Source organism: Ictidomys tridecemlineatus, chromosome 16 (assembly GCF_052094955.1).
Source record: "Ictidomys tridecemlineatus isolate mIctTri1 chromosome 16, mIctTri1.hap1, whole genome shotgun sequence".
NCBI lineage: Eukaryota > Metazoa > Chordata > Mammalia > Rodentia > Sciuridae > Ictidomys > Ictidomys tridecemlineatus.
The window spans coordinates 17,316,374-17,323,548 of record NC_135492.1 but is presented as its reverse complement, the minus strand read 5'-3'; the positions used below and the strand labels follow the sequence as shown (position 1 = coordinate 17,323,548).

At 40.4% G+C, this 7,175-nt stretch overlaps 1 pseudogene; it reads left to right on the top strand.

The window, feature by feature from the left end:
* Positions 1-1,329: 1,329 nt before the first annotated feature.
* LOC144371342 (olfactory receptor 6E1-like) lies at positions 1,330-2,643 on the top strand (annotated as a pseudogene).
* The last annotated feature ends 4,532 nt before the right edge of the window (positions 2,644-7,175 follow it).

The following is a 7,175-nucleotide window of genomic DNA, read 5'->3' as shown; positions in this document are numbered from 1 at the left end:
ATAATATGGTGGTGGCCACTCCCCATCCCATCTCTCTATCATGTGTTCCGGGACAGGGGAACTTGGTGTGGAACCCAGAAGACCAGGCCAGGGATCAAAAAGATCTAAGAGGCCATTGTCAGAGGGAGCTCTTAAATCTTTCTCCTCCTGGGCAGTGAGAGGACTTACTCGCTGTGACCCAAGAGGCTCCTTAACAATGGCTTCCCAGTCAGGGTCGTTGTACTTAGTATAAGATTGCCCCATCTTTTCCAGGGAAACCCTTACCTTGAAACTCCCTTGGCTTGGATCGCCGAAACTTCCTTGGCATCCGGGTTTGGTGTCCGGGTTCGGTGTCCCTGTTCGGGCACCAGATGTTGGGGTTTTTAGTCCCCTATCTCCTCCTGACTGGCGGGAAAAGTGGGAAAGCACGCCCCGACCAAGACAAGCCAAGAAAGGTAAAGGTCGACTGGTGGCCTGCACCCAGCCCTCCCTCGCTGGAGGACAATAAGACGCGCCAGGGAAATGAGTTGAAGCAGGATCTCATTTATTCAGGAAGTACACACAGCTTATATACTGCACAGGAGCCAATCAAGATAAAGGTCTTAGGGTGAAGTGAGTTCACATGTACACCCACCCCAGAGTCTGTAAGGGAAGCACAAGCTGTCCACGAGGGCGGGCGAATCCTGGACCTATCCTGGAGGCGGTCCACCTCTTCCTTCACTGGCCACAGCACCTCCTCCTGGCTGATCACCAGGAGCCATCCCAGGCACATGTGCAGCCACAAGACAGGGAAGCAGGCAGCCAGGCCCTTCAGAGCTACACCTCTGAATATTTTTATTTATTTATTTATGAATTTATTTTTATTATGAGACAGGGTCTTGCTAAGTTGCTGAGACTGGCCTTAAACTTGTTGTCCTCCTGCCTCAGCCTCCTAAGTTCCTGGGATGACAGCGGTTTGCTCTAGACCCTGGCTTTCCTGTTTCTTTTCTTTTTTTTTTTTAATGTGACTACTACACAGTGCTCAAGTATATATGTGTCTCCTGTTTGTGCCCCACATTATATCTCTCTTATTTTTGTGGTTGTTTTTTTTTTCTTTTTGCAGGGGGTTGCTGTGGATTGAATTCAGGAGCACTCAACGACTGAACCCTATCTCCAACCCTATTATGTATTTTCTTTAGAAACAGGGTCTCACTGAGTTGCTTACTGCCTTGCTTTTGCTGAGGCTGACTTTGAACTGGTGACCTCCTGCCTCAGCCTCCTGAGTCCCTGGCATGACAGGTGTGCACCACACCCAGTTTTTACTCATCAGAGAGCAGTATTTTTGGAGGAAGCAGGTGCTAAGTCTCGTGATGAATGTAAGTATTACTTCCTGAAGTGATGTCATTGTGGGCTACATAAGCCAGCTTTCCTGTGGTGTCCACACCATGACCAGCAATGTAATAAATGTCACTTGTCTCATCTCCACAGAGCAGCAGGATAGGCACTGACTGTCTCTGCATTTCCAAAAAGCCACATAGACCAAGAGACTAAAGATAGGCCAGGAGCAAGGACAGGGACCAGGCTAGGAGAGCAGCCACCCCCAGCCTGGTGCCTGGGCAATGGCACCTCATGAACCCATCCTCACTGCTGTGCTGGATTTGGAGCTTTTAGGGGTCACAGATATGCGAGGGCTCCAGCTCCTTTTCTTCACAGTGTTCCTGGTCATTACATGCTAACACTCCTGGGCAACCTGCTCATTATCACCCTGACCTTGGCAGACCGCCGCCTGCACACTCCTATGTACTATTTCATGTGCCATTTCTCCCTGCTGGAGGTGGGGTTCACGTCCAGGGTCACCCCACAGATGCTGGCCCACCTCCTCTCTGGTCACAGAACCATTGCCTGTGCCAGGTGCTTTATGCAAACAAGGCTCTACTTCATCTTGGGCACAGTGGAGTCCTTGCTACAGGCTGGTGACCGGTACCTGGCCATCTGCCTCCTGCTGCAGTATTCCACTCTCATGAAGCCCCGGGTGTGCAGCTGGCTGGTTCTGGCCTCTTGGGTCACCAGCGTCTTGGTCCTTGGGGTGCTGTGTGCCTGGATGTCCTTCCTGCACTTCTGTTGTCCCCGCATCCTCAACCACTTCTTTTATGACAGCACTCCCTTGCTGGAGCTGGTGTGTGATGACACCAGGATTCTGCAGCTGGTCAGCTTCCTGGGGCCATATGCACCCTGGTAAGCTCTGTGCTTGTGATGGTTTTGTCATACTGCTGCATCATTCACACTGTTCTGCACCTGCCCGTATCTGGGGGCCACAGCAAGGTCTTCTCTATTTGCTCCTCCCACACGCTGATGGTTTCACTCAGCTATGGGAGCTTCATAATCATGTACCTGAAGCCCATTCAAAATGGGAACATGACCCTCAACAAAAGAGTGGCTTTTTTCAACACCATAGTGTCACGCCTGCTGAATCCCTTCATATACTGCTTCAGGAATGATCTGGTCCAGAAAGCCAGCAGGGATGTGCTTCTCAAGGGGAGAGTGCTTTCTTCTCAGATATTCAGAGGGAAAGCTTTCCAATGCTCTGCTACTAAGCACGGCACAGTGGCACACACCTGTGATCCCAGTGGATGGGGAGACTGAGGCTGGAGGATAGCAAAGTTGAGGCCAGCCTCAGTAACTTAGTAAGGCCATAAGAAATTCAGCAAGGCATTGTCTCAAAAAAGAAGGAGGAAGAGGAGGAGGAGGAGGAGGAGGAAAAGGAGGAGGAGGAGGAGGAGGAGGAGGAGGAGGAAGAAAAGAAGAAGCTCTATTTCTTTTGGTTTCATTTTATTTTATTTTTCAATGAACATGAAGACCATTTTACTAGAGTGAAGAAAAAAATATATTAGTTCAAATATCTGCTGGGGGGCTGGGAATGTGACTTAGAGCTCTCCTGGCATGAAGGTTCAAATCACTAAGCACAAAAAAGAAACAAATAGATAAGTAAAATTATAAAAAGAAAGAAAGAAAAGAAAGAAACAAACAAACAACAACAAAAAAAACCTGCTGGTTCTCTGCTCTAATCCCAATGACTTGGAAGGATGAGGCTTGGATATTACAAGCAAAAGTGAGGTGCTAAGCAACTCAGTGAGATCCTGTCTTAAAATACAAAATAGGCCTGGGAATGGGGCTCAGCGGTTGAATACACTGAGTTTAATCTTCAGTACCCCCCCCAAAAAAATTTGATGCTTGTAACTTTAAAGTGGAGAAAATTTACAAACCCTTTTTTGTCCAGCTGATCAAGGTCAAGGTCAATAGTGACAGGTCATGTTGACATGTGCCCTTGCCATGGTGTGATACAAATTTCTCTTTAACTTTTGTCATCTTCTACCAGAAACCAGTGACCCCAGGATGATAATTAGAAAAACTTTAGACAAATTCCAGTAGAGGGAGACACTATAGCATAACTGACCAGTGCTCCTAAAAGCTATCAAGGTCATCAAAGATGAGGAAGTCTAGGCACTGTCATGATAAAGAAGAGCCAAAGGGGACTTGCTACCTTCATGGAGGTGGGTGGTCTTTAAGCAGAATCCTACACCAGTGGAACTCAGGAAATCTGAGTGACCCATGGACAAAATTTAGTAATGCTTCATTGATTGTAACAAACATGCCATGCTAATATGCCTCATTCTCCTCCTCCTCCTCCATCTTTTTTTCTTCCTTCTCTACCTCCTCCTCCTCCTCCTCCTCGTTTTTATTCTTTTTTAGTGCTGAGCAATATTTCATTGTGTATATATACCACATATTCTTTATCCATTCATCCAATGAAGGGCATCTAGGTTGGCTCCAAAGTTTAGCTATTGTGAATTGTGCTGCTATAAACATTGATGTGGCTGTGTCCCTGTAGTATGCTGTTTTTAAGTCCTTTGGGTATAGACCCAGAAGAGGAATAGCTGGGTCAAATGGTGGTCCCATTCTGAGATTTCCAAGGAATATCCATACTTCTTTCTATATTGGCTGCACCAATTTGCATCCCCACCAGCAGTGTATGAGTGTACCTTTTCCCCCATATCCTCACCAACACTTATGGTTATATGCATAATGGCTTCCATTCTGGGTGGAGTGAGATGAAATCTTAGTTTTGATTTGAATTTCTCTAATTGCTATGTTGAACTTTTCATATATATTTGTTGATCAATTGTATATCATATTTCTGAGAAATGCTTTTTAAGTTCTTGGTCCACTTATGAATTGGGTTCTTTGGTTGTGTTTTTTGGTGGCAAGATTGACTTCTTCATATACCCTAGAGATGAGGGCTTTATCTGACATGTGAGTGATAAGAATTTGCTCCCAGGATGTAGGCTGTCTCTTCACCTCACTGCTTGTTTCTTTTGCTGAGAAGTTGTTCAGTTTTAATCCATCCACTTATTGAATCTTGGTTTTAATTCTTACACTATAGGAGTCTAATTAAGGATGTCGGGGCCTAATCCAACATGATGAAGATTTGGACCTACATTTTCTTCTCTTAGGTCCAGGATCTCTGGTTTAATTCTTAGGTCCTTGATCCACTTTGATTTGAGTTTTGTGCATGATAAAAGAGAGGGTCTTAATTTTATTTTGCTCTGTATGGATTTGCAGTTTCCCTAGCACCATTTGTTGAAAAGGCTATTTTTTTCTGCAATATGTTTTTGGTACCTTTGTCTAGTATGAGATAACTGCATTTATGTGGGTTATTCTCTGTGTTCTCTATTCTCTACAATTGGTCTACTTGTGTATTTTGGTGCCGGTACCATGCTGCTTTTTTTTTTTTTTTTTTTTTACTATTCCTCTGAAGAATAGTTTAAGGTCTGGTATAGTGATGCTACCTTCCTTCCTTTTCTAAGGATTGCTTTGCCTCTTCTGGGTCTCTCTGTTTTTCCAGGATAAAATTTTATTTCTTTTTCTATTTCCATAAGGAATGTCATTGGGATTTTGATTGGAATTGTATTAAATCTGTATAGTGCTTTTGGTAGCATGGTAATTTTGAAAAAAATTAATTCTACGTATCCAAGAACAAGGTAGAACTTTCCATCTTTTAAATCTTCTTTAATTATTTTTATTTAGCAGGTTGTAATTTTCATTGTACAAGGCTTTCACCTCTTTTGTTAAATTAATTTAATCCCTTTCAATTCTCATTACTTGATTGTTTTCTTTCATTACTTCCCCCCCAATATTCTCCTTCATCTATTTTATTAATCTTCTATTTATTCATTTATGTTTGATGCTTTCTACATATACAGGAATGTGGAATTCACAGTGGTATATTTTTATATACCCATTTTTTAAAAAAATCATCTGATATTCTTTATTCCTGTCACACCCAGCCAGTCTCCTTATACTTCACTAATATTCTCTATATCTTTATGATATCCAATTCTCCTTTCATCGCTATTTGGACATGCTTTTCTTATACAAATATAAGTCAGGCATAAGAAAACAATCCACTGTTGATGATTATATATAGGCAATAGCATATTCAAATATATGTTTCTCATTATGTAAATAGTGTTATTTATTGGGAAAATATCACTTCCATTTTTGTTTGCCTTTTTAATCTTTTATTTCTTATATACTTATTATTATTTTTGCTGTGATTTTGACTTTTTTCTTGTGTCTTTTACAAAAACTTGTTTTTATTCTAGCAAAATATAAGTAAAATCTAATTTACCAATTTTAAGGTTTCAATCCCGTATCTTTTTCAGTAGTCACAATGTTGTAAAAGCAACACCAGTTTTTAATTTCTGATATTTTTATACATTAAAAATAAGTTCCTTCTAACACCCATTTACATTCTCGCAAAGAATTATTTTTAATTTTTGCATCCCTTGACATTTTAAAATCTGTTTTTTTTACATTTTTTAGATTTTTGTGTAAATTTTAATACTGTTTTTGTTCACTAGACAACAAGCTTTAGAAAGAAAATATACATAGCGATTTGTTCCTTATGGCTTTGAATTTTAAGAACGTACTCATCCAGGGCAGGGCTATCAGTCTAGGTTCCTAACATGTCAGGAATTTAATTTTTTGCTTTTTGTGAACAGTGACTATAATCATCTACTAACCTGATTTGTCTCGTTGTGGTTCCTTTCATAAAATCTTGATACCATACAATTCCCATTAGCTCAAGTATTTAACCATTTGCTATTGAAGATTCTTAATTGGTCATTTGTGTAGATGGGGTGATTATGCTCTGATGTCAAGGTAATTCTTCCAATAAAGTAGCTATGTTTAAGTAATCAGGATCCATCCACACGTAGAGTTCCCATGTGGAAAACCTGTGTGAACACTTCTGGTGTGTCTTACTGATCTCATCTTCCTTTTGCACACAGAGAGGACAGACCTGTGACTCTTTTATGACGAACAATTTTATTATGTATTTCTCAAAGTTATCATTTTCCTTTGTTATATTTACTTGGTTGTATGAGTTTTAAGTAACTTATTGTCACCATTATTTTTCCATTACAATTATATTAAAAGGTCTTTTTTTCTTTTATTAACCATTTCATTGCCCCAGTCTTTTGAACACATATGTGCTGCTGTGTGGGCCTCTATTGTACCAAATGTATTCACTTGTTGAACTTCTTATAGAACTTGAAATATTTCAAGTTTGTCTTTTCACAAGGTGGAAGTATCACTTCACATGTATCCAAACATTAATATTTTATGAATATTTTACACATTGGGAATGTGTCGTGGATGATACTTGATACTAATTATATCAGGGAGTTCAATCTATCACAGATACAAAGAAGAGAGAATAACTACCAGACTGTTTTAAAAAGCTTTTTTTAGCCACTCTTTTATCACTTTTGGGCACAATCACCTTATGAGAATATCTTTGACAAGTCTTATTTGAATCTGGAATGTCTGCCAAATTTCACATTCACTGATGGCAGAAAATTTAGGAGTTTTGCTTTTATTCACTGCTTAGATTATGGTATATATCCTTCACTTCACTCTGATATGGAATAGATATACTGTGTTTGGACTTATGTATTTTCCTCTGAATTAGATACTGGAAAGTATCTTATTACATAAATAAAGTAATTCTCCTGCACAACAGTCAGTTCTACTAACTCTTAATTCAAACTAAAAACTGAATAATGGTTTGGTCCATGTGCTATTGATCTACCAATTTTTATTTCAGAAGCCATTGACATTCAGAGATGTGGCCATTGATTTCTCTGAGGAGGAAT